This window comes from Marmota monax, unplaced genomic scaffold (genome assembly GCF_021218885.2).
Source record: "Marmota monax isolate L192 unplaced genomic scaffold, Marmota_monax_Labrador192_F-V1.1 WCK01_AAM20220418_F8-fsc00059, whole genome shotgun sequence".
Classification (NCBI taxonomy): domain Eukaryota; kingdom Metazoa; phylum Chordata; class Mammalia; order Rodentia; family Sciuridae; genus Marmota; species Marmota monax.
In genome coordinates, this window is record NW_026693595.1 from 5,169,877 (window position 1) to 5,186,328 (window position 16,452).

Below are 16,452 nucleotides of genomic sequence, written 5' to 3' on the forward strand. Positions count from 1 at the left end.
TGTCCAAGGTTAAGCCCCTTCCCAGGATGGACCACATATAGCGACTGATTCGGGGGGGGGGGTGGTATCTAAAGATCCAGTTATACAGGCCCAATATTCTGATGGGCCATGTGAGCTCCAGAGCTGCCGCTGGGGTTGGGGAGGCGGTTGGGTGCACACTGCAGCTCAACTTCTCCTTCTGTCCCATCCTGCTTCCTGCCCCTCCTGCCACAGCTGCTAACCCCATGGGTATTCCTTAATGAACATCCTGCCACTCTGTCTCAAAGCCTGCTTCCCTGGGGACTTAATCTATGACATCAATTCCAGTGAAGAGAAGTCTGTGCCCTCTCTGATTCCTTTGTAACTTCCTTTCACATTGGTTTCCTTTGATTTTTCAACTTCTAGAAAAATATCTAAGAACAAAAGTTGGCAAAATTCTCCAAGGTAGGTCATATAGTCACCATCCCCTTTTTGTTAATCTACTTTAGTTTTTAGAGTAGTTTTAGATTCCCATGAAAATTGAGCAAAAGTTACAGAGAGTTGGCCTGTAAGCTATTCCAAGACCTGCACTCCCACCCTTGAGCTCATTTTTTTCCAATCTTAGCACCTATCTCCCTTGGTTCGGGCTATTGATATATATTGTAGAAGTAAGACTTCTTTACAATCAAAACTTTTACCAGAATTATTTCTATTATTTTGTAATTTTTATTTTTAACATTTGATTATTTGGTAGACTTGATTTTAATAGGCTCTTGCCTTGTAGCCTGGGCACGATTCTTAAGCTTTCAGAGTCAGTATCCCACCTCCAAAATTGAAATAATAACCTTTGGGAGGGTTTAATTACATATCCTAATCCTAACTCAAGGTAAAGTGCCTGTTTTTTTTTTTGGAGGGGGGTTGCCAAGGATTGAACTCAGGGGCACTGACCACTGAGCCACATCCCCAGCCCTATTGTTGTATTTTATTTAGAGACAGCGTCTTACTCAATTGCTTAGTGCCTCACTTTTGCTGAGGCTGGCTTTGAACTCATGACCCTCCTGCCTCAGTCTCCTGAGTCTCTGGGATTACAGGCATGTGCCATTACTCCAGGTTGCTGTTGCTGCTGCTTCTGCTTCTTCTTCTTCTTCCTTTTCTTTCCTCCTCCTCCTGCTGCTGGGGATTGAACCCAGGGCCTCACTGATGCCAGGCAAGTGCTCTCCCACTGAGTTATACCCCACCCACTTTTTGATTTTTACTTTGAGACAGGGTCTTGCTAAGTTGCACAGGCTGGCCTCCTGGTCAGGCTCCTGAGTAGCTGGGATATCAGATATGCACCACAAAGTCTAGTTGCTGGGTGCAGTTTCGCCAGGCATGGTGGCCCATGCCTGTAATCCCAGTGGCTCAGGAGGCTGAGGAAGGAGGATCATGAATTCAGTCAGCCTCGGCACCTCAGCCAGGCCCTAAGCAATTCAGTGAGACCCTGTCTCTAAATAAAACATAAAAATGGGCTGGGGCTGTGGGGCAGTTTTGTATTAAGCTGGCACAGTAAAGGATTCAGTGAATGCAAATTTCTTATGGCTTCAATATCCCAATGCCAAAACTGGGTTGATCAAAAACCATAGAAATTTATTTTCACATTATTTGGCCAGACAACTAAACACAGTTGCTGCACATGTTTAAAGTCAAGGCTCTAGAGGGGACCCCTGTCTTGACTGTTCCAGCTTCTGGTGGCTGCTTGCTTTCTTGCCTGGTGGCCACAGCATTACAATCTCTGCTTCCATAGTCACATTACTTTCTCTTCGTCTCTGTGTTAGATTTCCAGCTTTCCCCTTGTAAGAGTTTTTGTGGTTGCAGTTAGAGCCCACCCTGATAACCCAGAATAATTTCCCTAACTCAAGACCCTTAATTCAATCACATGGGCCTAGACCCTATTTTTATTACCAGGTTAACATTTATAGGTTCCAGAGATTGGAATCTGGTATCTTGGGGAAGGGAGCATTTTTCAGACAACTACATAAGGTAGTTGACAGTTTCTGCCCATTTTGTGTGTGTGTGTGTGTGTGTGTGTGTGTGTGTGTGGTGGGGTGCTGGGGATTAAACCCAGGGCCTTGTTACATCCTCAGCATCTGTACTATCTTTTAAAGGCATAGTTCTAAGCAGTTCACTTTGGGATCAGTAAAGTAGTCCTTTGCCCCTTCCGGCTTGTCATTAAAAGCCATCTGCCCTATTTTAAGGATTTTTCTTTACTCTCTCTCCCTGAAGGGATAGTGGTTCCAAAGGGAGTCGGGTACCTGTTCTATAAAGTCCCAGCAGTAGATGGAGTCCTGTTTGGAGCATCTTTCCAAGGTTTTAATTGTGGACAAATTTTAGCACAGTTCCCCAAATTTACATTTTCCTGATTCAGTAGATTGGGCGATGTCTAGGAATACATTTTTTCCCCCAAAGTGTCTCAGGATTCTTTTCATCAGCCAAGATTTGGAAATACTGATTCCTTCTACAAATCTCTGAACTGAAACCTTCGAAATAGGGTATTCCCCTTCCTGCTTGCTGGGTGTGTCACGGTTACATGACTGAATTTTTATTGGAAGGGTGGGGTAAACAACCAAAAAAGAGCATCCCTGAAAAGTGAACAATCCTCTCTGTACAGTATTCACTGAAAGTGTTCCCTAGAGGGAAGATTTACAATTCCTAATGAAATAGAAAATGACGACGGCCGGGATTTGGCAGTTCTGTAGCTGTCATTAGCTCGGGATCTCTGGCGGATGACGGATCGAGCCCGGCCGCACCCTCGGCTTCAGCCAACGCTTTCCAGAGTGAAAGCAGCTTCCGCGAGGGGGGCGAGGTCCCTCCAGACCTAGTGCGGGTGTCCAGAGAGAAGTACTTTCCCAGTGGGATGGGCTGGGAGTGGCTTTCAGCGTCCCCGCCCCGCCCCCTGTAAGAGGCAGCTATTGCAGAGTGGCGTGGGCAGGGGGCGTGGGGAGATGTAGGTATATTTATTCTGGCCTGAGAGCTGGACGCTGGGAGTGCTACAAGCTACCAGAGGAACTATCATTGTCCCAGCAGTCTGATTCTTCAGAGGACTAAGAACCTCGCACCCCTGGTTGGCCAGGTGGGGGCAGCCGTGTTACGGTGACTTTATGCACAGAAAATTTTGTGGGAGTTTGAAAGTTCCTTTGGGAATGCTGGGACGCTGAGTAAGTCTCAGCAGGGATCGCTGAAAAAGTGGTGTCCAGCTCAGCCATAGGGTATAAGGGTCATGTTCGACCACGGCGTATGGGGGCGCAGCGTCTTCAGATTCAGCCGGAGGTGATTGGGGGCTCAGTTGGGCGTGATGGGAGACACAGGTACAGGTTCCGCCGGAGGCGACAGCGGAGCAGTACGAAGCTCAGCTGGGGTGAAGTGGGGCGTCGGTTCAGGTTTGACCAGGCCAGGTGCGCGCTACCAGCACAGGTAGGAGCCTGAAAGGCACAGCACGGGACGCTGTAGGGGGCTCTCGTCCGGTCCGCGGCGCGCCAGGGCGTTGTTCCGGCTCGCGGCAGCGAGTGGCGCTGAGCCGGGAGAGTCTACAGCTCCCGGCCCTCGGTGGCGGCGGGAGGAGTTCTGCGAGGCTACCGCCCCCTCCCGCCCAGGCTCCTCCTCTCTCTCCGCCTCTCTCGTTCTGGCTCTCCAGTCCGCCCGCCCGCCCAATCCGCAGCCCTCCACCCACCAGAGCCGGGCCGCTTGTCTGGCCGGCGGAGGCTGAGCGCGACCCTAGTGAGCCGTGGCGCCCGCCGACCAGGGACAAGCGCGACTCCTGGGACGCGCTCTGCTTCGCGCCACCGTCTCTTCCCCTATTGTTTCGGGGACACTCGGGTCGGCGCCGTCCGGGTCGCGATTCTCCTCCTCTTCCTCCCGGAGGGGAGGGAAAGGAGAGAGCCTAGCGTTTGCTCCGGGAGAGCGCAAGCCGAGGCCCCTGCCGCCGGGGCTCGGGGCTGGAGGAGGTGGAGGCGGAGGCCGAGGCAGAGGGAAGTGCGCGTCACTCCCGGGAGGAGAGTGTTTCACCTTCAAGCGGAGGCTGTGGTTACAGCTGCGTAAAAGCAGCAGCACAGCGGCGGGCACTGGGGCTGGAGGGGCTCCTTGGCCATGGAGAGGAGATCCGGACCGGGCGACGCCAGGAGCTCCGCTCAGTCTCTGTGGATCATTGCGTAGGCACCTGAGTTAACCGACGCTAGGCGGGGGAGGGGAAGGTAAGGAGCGTTGGTTTCGCCGGCCCCCTGCCCCGCCTCCTTTGCTGTCCTAGGAGTCCATTGCGAGGGCGCAGACCCGGGTCTTGCGCACCTTCCCGGTCCCTGGAGGCCTGGCCCGCTTTAGCGTTGGGCATTTCTGCCGAAATGAAAAATATTCTCCTGCTCCCCGCAGCACCCTCCTTCCCTCTCCCGCGCTCCTCCTTTCCCCGGTCTCTTTGGATTAGAAGTAACCAGACTCCTCTAGAGTCAGTTCTTTCAGTAAGAAAGGGTCCTTGGGAACCGTGTCTTGATTTCTTTCTTTCCCTGTATTTTCTCATTACGTTTACGGGGACCGGAACAATGGATCTTTGAAAGTCTGTGTGAACAGCCTTAAACTTTCTGTAGAGGGCTGGGATTAAACCCCACAGGAAGCCGACTACAGTGAAAGGTTGATGGAATGTGCATTGTAGAGTTTTACCTTCCGTGCGCGAACGCTTGTGTGTTTGCGGGGGCGGGGGGGGGGGAATCTTTGTCTCCTTACTGTACCCCTGGGTTGGTGGGTCCTCCATCCCCCACTTCACTTTGTGTTACTTAGGGTAAGATGAGGCTTTTAAGTAGCATGAAACTTTAAAGCTGGGGAATAGTTTTAGTACTGGACTCCACTCTGAGCTTTTCTCTGCAGAGTTGGGAGATCCTGGCAAAGGAGGAGCTCTCTCCTTGAGGACCCGAGGTGCTGCAGTCACTGCACTTTTCAGCAATAAATCCAAGGTCCTGACTTCCCTGGATGCTCTCTGCTGAGGGTTGATGTGTGTCACCAGACCTCTCCCTGGAGCGGAAACAACTCACTTAAATTCTCCACATAAGGTTAGGAAAACAGACTTTGATATATGTCTCCTTTCATCAGCAGTTGAGGATAAAGACGGAGTGCCCAATAATTTAAGAACTTTAATTCTGCTCATGAGCCTCTCACTACCTTAACTTCATTCCCTTTATGCCAGTGTGACAACAAAATGCCATCCTGTCCATTTGCATGTGTTGAGGGTATGCAGATGTGAGCTCCTTCCAGGGAAAAGTGAGAAAAATTGATAAAAAGGGGGAGAGGCTTCTTCTGAGCTGAGGGAAGCCTGAATTCCCAGGAAATGACTGCTAAAATCAAATACATATAAAATAGCTTTTTAGTTCCTTGGTTGGGTAGAACAGAGTTCTTGGTTTGACAGTTGAAGAAAGCTTGCTCTTTTTGTAGTTGGGCATCATGCTCTGGTTGGATGCCTCATTACCTATTCAAAGGGTTCTTCTGAGTTTGTGTTTATGATCAAAGCAGAAGAAGGTGCATAAGTATGTCCTCTACTTCGTAAACATTGGGTGGCACTTTTTGGTGCTTTATCCTATTGCTGACATGACTCCCCTCAGCTTTCTGTGTGTCTGCACTAGAGGAACTGGACAGTTTGGAACTTGGAATCTGTTTTCTGGCTTTCCGTTCAGTCTACCTTGTGCTATATTTTTCTGATCTATGTGTTCTTACATGATCAGAAAACTAAGGTTAGGATTGAACCCTGAGTCTTCCGCTGTTCGATTTTATTAGCCTGTGGATAAGAGAGTAAGGTGAGGACTGGGTGTGTGTATGTATGTCTGTGCATGCATGTCTGTGCATGCACATGTGCATGTGTATATACAGGAAGTAGCATCTGTAAATTCTTACATGTTGCTTGTGTAAAGTTTCTGTGTTGTGGTTAATTGAGTAAAGTCTCCTTCCTTGATCTAGCTTAACTGGTGAATTTCAGAAGTGTCAAAGTCCCAGTCACAACAGGAAACCTGACGGGTGCAACCATTTACTAGTCACATTCTGGTAGAATAATCAAGTCTGCCCTCAAACAGCTACTAGAAAATGAGAAGACAAGTGGGGGTAAAATAATCTTGTGGGCCATTTTTGAAGTTGAAAGGGTACTCCTTTCTAGCTATGTGCCTCTGTGTAAGTTTTTGAAATTTAGAAAGATGAATCATGTTTCAGAATGAGAAAACTTTATCATTGCTTTCAAATTTACAGCTTGAGACTCATATTTGAAATGCTGCATGTAAATATCTCCATTATAAAGTGTTCTAAAACATTTGGATCTCACATCCTCTATCTACCCAGCCACTGTCCATTCATTTAACTAACAATTATTAATTACCTATTGTAATTAGGCCATGAATTACAATAGACTTCTCTGGAAGGAGTCTCAGCACCTGCTTCTTGGAGCAAAGTGGAGCAACAGAGGGACACCGGTGGAGTGGCAGCTGTTGTGGAGACCACATGGTACCAAGTTATCCCATGTGGTGGTCTCCAGCTACCAAGATGAATAAGACATATCCTCCTGAGTTGCTGGGATTACAGGCGGGCACCACCACACCCAGTTCATTATGCACATTTTTTAAGAAGCCAGAGAAGGAACTGATTGGGAAAGGGGTTGTGTTGCAGTTTTTTGAAAAATAAAATTTATTAAATCAGAAAAAAATAAATGGGACTGAAAACTGGTATCAGGGTGCCATTTTAGGCACCTTGAAAGGGTTATACAGTTGCTAACCAACTATCTGCTACTGGGAAAATCCTCTGATTTTCTTCATCTGTAAAGTGAGTTTTCAAATGCTTTATGGAATGTTCTGAGGATTAAATTGGATTAAGTTTGCTATGTATATGATAAAATACTACATAAGCTAGTGCTATGTGTTATCCAAAGGGACTTTAAATATGTGTGTGTTTTAAAAGCTATCATTAGTTATAAAACATAGCTTGAACTTGTATTAATCAGAGATTTCTGATTTATTGGCTTCTTCCAGACAGTTTTGAACCCCCTCTGGGGAGCAAGTCTTTGTTTTAGGTTCTAGCTATTGTTAAATGGTATTCCTCACCTAGACAGGCTTCTCATCCCAGACACAGGAAATTCTCTGGCTTCATTTGGGTTGTGAGCATTAATTAGAAGGATGAGCTTTCTGGTACAGTGCAACCATGGAGAAAGGTTTGTCCTGTAACATACACATATCACCCTGCCTCCCAAGCTAAGCTGGCCTTTACTTCCCTCTATCCTACAAGATGAATATGGGAAAGAAAAGAGGAAAAGAAAAGAAAGCAAGAAAAGCTCTGTATTTTTGAGACCATGAAAATCACCTGACTAGTTTTCTCCATTTGAAAACAGTTATAATTTCCAACTAGACTGTTAGAGGCTCTTCTCTCAATAGCAGCAGCTGCTGTCTAGGTGAAATTTGAATCTGTAAGCAATACTTGCTTTAGTTCTCTACTTGAAATAGAATTAAGCTCATCTGACATTTTAATAAATTGCCTTTGATAGAAATCCAAACTCAGATATTTAAAGCTATTGAATTAAATGTGACTTTTTTGAAGAAAGGAGATGATATGAATGTAAATTGGTTTTTTGGACAGTGCTACATATGCTGAATCCTAGTATAGAGTTCCGGGGGATCTTAAAAATAATATTAAAACAAGGAAGTTGAGACCCAGAGAGGCTTACTAATTAGGTAAGGTCATATAGTAATTTAATGACTAAGCAGGGACAAGACCTCCTTTGTCTCTTATTTCCAGACAACACCCCCTCACACACCATATATTCTCATTTATTCCAGTTTGGCTTTGTTTAACAATATAGTTATTTGAATGTTTTTATGGTCAAATAGTATGCATTTGAGCATAGAAAACCATTGCATCCAAGTTAAAGACAGACCCTGTATCTTTTCATGTCGTAGTTCTTACACATAATATGGTGATCATTGTGGGGTGATGTTACTTGTAATAAATTTCTGTCAAATAAGGAACAAAGTGTAAGAATAATGTTAGCTTTACTTGCATTTTCTAAAAACAGGACCAAGTTTAAAATATTGTAGAAGTGAACATTTTTTTCAAAGCAGCAAGTTCCTGGAAACATTATTCAGATTTGTGTTGTGAATCACAGGATAAAAGCATACTAGAAATAGTTTGTATGTTCTTTTGTTTTTCCTTTATTTGCTTTGGGAAACCTTTAGTGTTGGTTGTTAGAAACTACATTCAGCAAATATTTTGTTGTATTTCTAAAATGTGCAAGGTCCTGCTGCTTTCTGTGAGCAAAACAAAGATAAATGAGACATGGGGTCTTTATTAAAATACCTCTTTAAAAAGTGAAGCCGACTTGGAAGCTGTAATTATTATCTCCTAACAAATGAATCTGGTGATCCGTGAAGCAAAACTGTTTTGAAATTGTTGTCATTAGACTAAAGTTATGAGCAGAGTTGTAGCAAGACACATATTTTCATTATAGCATGAAGAGTGGTACATCTTTTACATTTATTGTATCAGGGATTCATTTTAGTTTGGACAGTAAGTCAAAGTTTGGCAGTATTTGATGAATTTTATATAATGAAAAATTTGCTGAAGAGAGATTGTGGCATTTTTAGCTTCAATGTATTAATGTGCGCACATACACACACACTCACACTCTCTTACAGCTTTAATGCTGCATAGAAGGTCCCTGAGGACATTGTTGGTTGAAGAGTTATAATCCACATTGAGTCACTCAGAAGAAAGAATTGTCCTCATTGATTGTGAGTTTGATGTAACTATCGTAGAACATACAAACATCCACCACAAACTAGATGTCTTCATCGGGTCTGTTACCAAGTCTCTCTTAAGAGTGAAACTTACTGATTTGAAGATATTCCCCAAATTACTGTCTTGCCCTTTGGAGGAGGCAAACCTTCTGTTGTCATAATGGCCTGAGCTAATGATGACTCATTTTCCTGAAAATGAATGGTTTCACACACAATGAAATTGGAAAATTAATTGTTAACATCTTAGTCATTGGCAAGTTTAATTTAGCACAAGGAAAAATGTCAAGAGTCCTGTTTTGGAAGGAATGAGAAAAATGAGTTATTTTTTTAAAGATTGTAACAGAACAAAACAAAACAAACCCATATAACATTGTTTTTTTGACACCATTAGTGCCACCACTATAAAATGAACTTTATATTAGAATTTAAAAAATTATACCTCATGAATGAAAAAAGTGTGACTTTAATTGCTCAGTATGTACATACTGGTAGCCATTTCCGAATCAGCGGACCACATATAGCTTAAAAAGAGAATGAGGGATGAATAGCCTTTCAGTACAGTTCATGACATCTTTTGATTCCTGACAATGCTCTGCTCTCCCAAGGCCTACCCTGACTTGGACACTGCTTGTACTTACTGCATGGGAACTGCTCCCAGGATAGGATCAGATAGTGGATAACTTCCCAGCTGTTTGGTTACCATGTGGTCTTAGCTTGACTTTAACCTTCTTGCCTCCTGTTTGTGCTGGTAACAATAGCCTGCCCTGCTTCCAGGTATCCCTATTTAGGTACACAAAGGCCAACCATCTCTATAGTGCTGGACAGTTGCTTGTTCATGGAGGTCCTGACTTTTGACTCTGGCATCCTTGAGTCTTGGAGAGCAGAAGGCAACTGTTGAGAAGAGGTCATGTGATCCATTTATTTGGCCTAGGATTCACATGCCCTCAGAAGACGTAGAGATTGGGTTTATATTTTGGCTTGGAACTTGCTTTCCAAAGAATAGGAAAGACTTCTTGGGTCTGTTGCTTCCCCTGCCCTATTGGTGTGTTGGACAATGTATTGTTATTTTTGTGGCAGTTTAGTGATAGATTTTAGTGAATACTTACAAAGTAGTTATCAGTAATGATCTGATGGTACACTTTGGCGTTAGTACATTTGCCAGGGCTTTTAGAAAATTTAAACTTTCTTCCATTCACAGACATTTAAGAAACTGAGGTGATCACCTCTTCAGACCCACCAGACCAGTTTCTTTGTCCCAGTGTGACCTGGAATTTCTCCTTCACTGATATCGTCTCCCCACCTCCTCTTAGCACTAGGCTTGGAGCTCTTTGATTGGAGGGTTCATGTATATATATATTTTTCACCACTGTGTCTGCATTTTTTTAGCAGAGTCCTCAAGAGATTCTCAAAACTAAACTTGTACCTGGTTTGAAAAGGTTTTGCTCCCAGTGGCTAAAATTGTATTAAAAATAGGTTATGTACTACAGTTAAAAGAAACGGTACACTTGAGTCCTGGTCTTGCCATTAACCAAAATGTTGCTTTTTCTTCTAGCCCTGGATCATTTCACTTTGGACATCTGATTATTCATCTAGCCTCTTTTTGGTTTGAAAGGCATGTCAAAACATACTCATTGTGTATTTCCTATTGTCATTGCATTTCAGTATCTGTATATCACTAGATCATGAACTTTTGGTGTGCCTATACTTGTTTATGTAGCACATCTCGGCTTTATCTTTCCCCCCACTCTCCAGCATTCTACCAACATAACTTTCCTGGCTCTTTCTTCTTGAGAAGTAGTTGAAAGCGTTGTCCCTGGCATTCTGTAGAGAATGCAGCCCACAGGCGGCTCTGGCCTTTGCTGTAACCTTAATTAAATCAGCCTCCCTCAAGTCAGGCTTCAGCTTTGGCTTGTTCTTTTGAAGGTCAGCTGCAAGGCTGACACACGCCTGCACCACCATTGTGTGCCTCTGCCCAGCCATCCATCACTGTCTGCAGGTTGGAAGCCTCTCTTGGGTTTTACCAGCGGCTGGGAAGGAGGGCGTGGAGGATGGTCTAAGGAGCATGGGGGAGGAGGGGAGGACCCAGGATAGCAGCTTTTCAGTAGAAAGAATTCAGGAGGGAAAGGAATCTGATGAATAAATAATGGGAAAAAAGAAACAGATGAGCAGAGAAGGACTGATAGGTAAAATGACCCACTCCCTCTGTGTCTAATTTTCCAGAACATCTTCCAGGAGTTTATCTTTTAGTTCTGTAGAAAGACAAAATTACATGCTAAGTGAAGCTAGCCAATCCCTAAAAAACAAATGCCAAATGTATTCTTTGATATAAGGAGAGTAACTAAGATCAGAGTAGGGACGAAGAGCAGGAGAAGAAGATTAACATTTAACAGGGATGAGAGGTGGGAGGGAAAGGGAGAGAGAAGGGAAATTGCATGGTAATGGAAGGAGACCCTCAGGGTTATACAGTGGAGGGGGTAGAGAGAGAGGAGGGGAGGGGAGGGGAGAGGTGGGGAGGGGGGAGGGTGGAGGGTGGAGGATGGGAAAGGCAGCGGAGCACAACAGACACTAGTATGGCAATATGTAAATCAATGGATGTGTAACTGATGTGATTCTGCAATCTGTGTATGGGGTGAAGGTGGGAGTTCGTAACCCACTTGAATCAAAGTGTGGAATATGATATGTCAAGAAATTTGTAATGTTTTGAACAACCCACAATAAAAAATTAAAAAAAAAAATTACAGCAAATTTAGTTATGGATCTGCTGGGCTTTCATTGAAAATTCAAGAAATGAGGCAGCTCCATGCAACAAAACAGGAGAACTCCTAACCGGGCAGAGGCAGAACAGTGGATTTTATAAGGTGGGAAAAAGGAAACAGCACTAGAAAAAAGCTGATTGGTTAACATCAGATTATTGCAAGTTCCTTTTTTTTTTTTGTATAAGAGTTAAAGCAGAAGGGACTTCTGTATTCTACTGATTGGAGTAAATTGGAATCTCCTGTTTTCAGGGAAAAATTGGTTTGTTTGGGATCTTAAATGAAATCCCACAGATTTCTGAATGAAAGCGGACTTCATTTTTTTCAACAATCTCTTGCACGTATCTGTATGTATGGACTTAGCATTTATGCTGAATTCCTTACAGGGGTTGTTTTAGAAAAAGTATTTTATTCTGTATGCTCTGGAAATAGAATAGGCATTGCATAATCTTCTTCTGCATTGTATAAAAAGACCCTCTCAAAAAACTCTTTGTTTATAGAAAATCTGTATTATACATTAAGTTCATGATCTTCATGAGAAAATTGGTCACACTTAAATATTTATTTGAAAAATTAACAAATTAATGGACCTAAAAAGTCAACTTTGCTAAGATTATTTCTTGTCTCCTTCCTCCCTTCCTCCCTCCCTTCCTTCCTGGGGATTGAACCCAGGGCCTCACACCTGCTAGGTAAGTACTCTACCACAGAGTTATATCCCCAGCCCTTTTTTAAAGAAATTTTAGATTTTGAGACAAGATCTCATTAACTTGCCCATGCTGGCCTCTAACTCATGATCCTCCTGTCTTGGCCTCTGTCACAAGCATTTATTATGGACTCAGTCTGAGGCACAGTTAGATTTAATCAAACCTATTTTATCGATGCTAATCACACTTCAGACACACATCCTAATTCTAAGTCCTAACAGTCTACACCCAAGGGTCCCAGATGCTCACGCTCACGTGACCTGTCTTAAGTCCCGGCTGCTGGAACTTGATCTGGGGTGGAGGAGTCTGGTGCAGGGAGGACAACAGCAATGGAGGCCTTGGTCTCTCTGTCCTGGGTCCTGTTAGTCCTATCACCCCTCAGAAGTCTGGGTTCTTAAGTTCATTTTAAAATTCATTTGCTTGCAGCTGATAACTGGGTGAGGTCTGGGTGTATGCCCCGGGTGTAGACTGTTATTACTAACTTAAGTCAAGTTTCTGCAGTTTATCTAAGTTTTGCAGTTTACATTATATAATGGCACATTGCTTATAGTCTTTTATCCAACATACACACTAATTAATATAATCAACAGTCAATAATCCTATAATACTTCTAGTACTAATATCAGCCTCCCACACATCGCCTGCTTATTTCTATTGAACAGTTCTGTATGACTAAGATAATGAACTTGTTGTATCAACACACATGATCTAAATCTAAAACAAAACTAAATAAAATACCTACCTCTTCCACCAAAAAACAAAACAAAACAAAAAACTGAAAATCACCTCATCATTGTGCCTTTTTTAAAAAAAGTTGTAAGTTGGGAATATAGAATTATTCATTAAAAGTTCAAGGCTATTAGGAACTCCTTGAAGATTTTATTGGGTCAGATGTACTAATAGTAAAATCCATGATTTGTTTTCATGATAATTCATGCATATCTTGTTTCTGACATGTTTTACTTTTTGGGCATACCAGTCAGTTTGTTGTAAAGATCTTTATGAAAGATAGAATTTTTTGGCCCCCAATTTTTATTTTTTTTTTTGGTGGCGGGTACTAGGGATTGAACTCAGGGGCACTTGACCACTGAACCACATTCCCAGCACTCTTTTGTATTTTATTTAGAGGCAGGGTCTCTCTGAGCTGCTTTGTGCCTTGCTTTTGCTGAGGCTGGCTTTGAACTTGGGATCCTCCTGTCTCAGCCTCCCCAGCCACTGGGATTACAGGCACATGCCACTGGGCCTACAGGCACATGCCACTGGGCCTACTTCTTTGATTTGCTGTATTGAAACTGTAGAAAAGCTAAGATACTGGAAGTTGTGGAATTAACCCATGGATTGAATACTGTTTTAAAATCATGAGGAGGAGGAGGAGGAGGAAGAAGAATTAGATCAGCCTAGCTTCTTGTCTGTTCTTTCATGGCTGAACTTCCCATTAAAAATAAATTCTCATAAACTGAGTGTGGTAATCCCACTCTGAGGCAGGAGGATCACAAGTTCTGGCATCCTCAACATTTACTGAGACCCTCTCTCAAAGTGAAAAATAAAAAAGGACTGGGGATATAGTTCAGTGGTAAAGCACTCCTAGGTTCAATCTCCAGTACCCTACCCCCACCCCAAGAAAAGTTCTCATAGAAAGTGTAGGTGGGATTAAAAGAAATTTAAATAAGTCAAAATAATTGGATTTTTATTAGGTGCTCAATATGGGACCAGTCTGCATGTCTTGACACTGTCTGTGGGACCCCTCTGCATTGGGCTAGAGGAGTTGATGGTTTGGGGGACTGATGATATGGCCTGTGGGCAGGTGTCCTGAGCTATTCCAGTAAGTGATAATCACAGGGGAATGAATTTGTTTTGCCTATTGTTATCTCAGCCATAGAAAGACCATTAGGAGCTAGCCCTTTTAAAGAACTCTTACTAGTTCTGAATTACTGCTGCAGTCTCGGTAGAACACAGCTTTTCTTGGCTGTCAGCATAACAATATAAAGTGGCTGGAATGTTTTCCTTTTTCCTATGTGCCTGTTGCATTTCATAGTGTATGGTTAAACCATTGAAAAAATTATAAAAGGCTAAACTTGTCCAGCTAGTTTACCGCTCTTTATCTTTAGCATTCCTGTCAGCAGTTGTTAATTATACTTTTTAGTCATCAATTAGATTTCATATTGGCCATTGACTTTTTTGCTTTAAGTAATGTTCTTAATTTCTTCTACATCAGAGACACTCGTAAAGATTAGTTAAATTTCTCAGGGCCTCAAGAATGTTGAAGAAGGATTAAATGGAAAGTTTTAGTATCAGTCTCTGTGTATGTGTGTGTGTGTGAGAGAGAGAGAGAGAGAGAGAGAGAGAGAGAGAAAGGGAGGGAGGGAGGGAGGGAGGTGGTGGGGGAGAGAGCAGAACAGAGGAATCTTGTAGTTTAACAGATTGTTTGGGAGTATACTTACACAAAATCAAACATCTCTGAATGGGGGTACATTTTGTTTTTATTTTTTTTCAACCATCTGTCTGTTTTCTCCCAAATATGAATAAACACACACACACACACACCCTAGTACTTACGCTGAATTCCTTTGCAGGAATTTGTGATCTGAGTTCAACAACCACTTACTGAGTACCTCCTATGCGTAATGTCCTATGTGTATACCAAGACAAGAAAGACCTCATCCTGGTCTCAAGAGGCGAACTGTCTACTGCAGGAGATGGGCAGGTACACAAATGGAACCTAAGGCCAAAAGCAAGGCGATCCTCTTAGAGTTTTAAGCACAATACACAGAAGTGTGGACATAGGGAATGTTGAGGCCTTGTGAAAGAGACGGTGCAGAATTGAAAACTTTGAACGAGAGTATCTCAAGATTTTTTTTTTCCTTCAAAATCATGCCCTTTTCCCAGTTTTTTTTAAAACAATCTTTAATGTTACTGAAATTTACAATAGTTTGCATTCTGTGAGTACTTAGTGTAATTTATTGTAAATAAATTAATTGGATGCTTTTACCAACTGTATATGTCCTTCCTACCTCAAGCTGTTATTTGAGGTAAGGCATCCTTTCTCCAAGAAAAGAGTTTTATTTAAAATAATAGTGAGTTTTTAAGGTATCTTTTTGGGGGCAGCTGAGAATTAAGACAAAAGTACTAGATACTTCTTTGAATGTTTTTTCCTAACTTATATGTGTATATCTTTTTAGTCTGTGGTGTTCTCAACGTCTTAGTAATTTCTTTAATTAACTACTTTATATATTTGCCTTAAATTTTTATTTTTGTGGTGCTGGGGATGGAATTCAGGGCCTTGCTAACACAAAGCAGGTGCTCTGTTATTGAGCTATAGCTTGCTCCATCCTGCCTATGCAAATGCTTAAGTGCCTGTTAATTTGTTTGATGTATAACAAACCTTTTGAGCTACCACTTTTTGTTTTCCAGTAAATAAATACTCACAAAATAATTATTTCAAGGGACATCTAAATGCCCGAAAATTATGCTTTTAAAAACTGGGGAATGCATTTCCATTTCAATATGAATAATTTGGGTTATGGCCCATTTTGGATTATCTGTCTTACTTTAGGGGCATCACAGTTGTAATACCCCTAAGTGCATTGTAAAATATGCTAGACCCCTTCTACATAGATTGTGCTTTCCACGACAAGTACAACCCTTTAAAAAGCAGCATATAATGCAAGACAGACACACCATATTAAAGTGAAATTGGTCTGTGTAAAATTGATATGGTGCATAATGTTTGCATTAAAGCCTTGAAAGCTAGAGGATATTCTTCATTGTCTTTCCCCTGGTAGTTCCCTCCTTTGTTTTCAGGATGCCAAATTCAAATGCTACAAGTAGTGTTAACAACTTTTGGATGAGGTAGCCATTGGAGGTAGCCTGGGAACCTACATCATTTTAATGGTATTTCCTTGGCTAGTTTTATTCTGCTCTCCACAAGTGATTCAGAATCGAATATAGGAATTATATTTCTTGAGAATACTATAAAGCTTTTGTATGTCCCCCATAGTTTTCACCACAATCCTCTGACAGCAGGGACTCCCAGTTGCTTACTTAATGAGTGAAATGCCATTTTTTTCCCCATGAACAATTTAGATCTGAAACTAGCAGAGGTCTTTCACCTCCTTGGTTAGATTTATTCCTAGATGTTTTGTTGTTGAGGCTATTGCGAATGGTATTGTTTTTTCTGATTTCTTTATTAGCACACTCCTTGGTATACAAGAGACGGAGACATATTGAATTTTGTATGCTGATTTTAACCTACTACTT

At 42.5% G+C, this 16,452-nt stretch overlaps 1 protein-coding gene across 5 annotated transcripts in view; it reads left to right on the forward strand.

Moving 5' to 3' along the window:
* Positions 1-2,916: 2,916 nt before the first annotated feature.
* Positions 2,917-16,452, forward strand: part of Cemip2 (cell migration inducing hyaluronidase 2) — a 74,898-nt gene continuing 61,362 nt past the window's right edge. Inside the window, exons 1-2 of one of the 5 annotated variants that reach the window (XM_058584012.1) lie at positions 3,005-3,067; positions 4,846-5,027. The gene's annotated coding sequence lies outside the window, so the exon portion shown is untranslated. Of the gene's footprint in view, positions 3,068-3,480; positions 4,185-4,845; positions 5,028-14,617; positions 14,900-16,452 lie in introns of those variants that run through there. The other 4 variants (XM_046459418.2, XM_046459419.2, XM_046459417.2 and 1 more) reach the window with 4 other exon arrangements.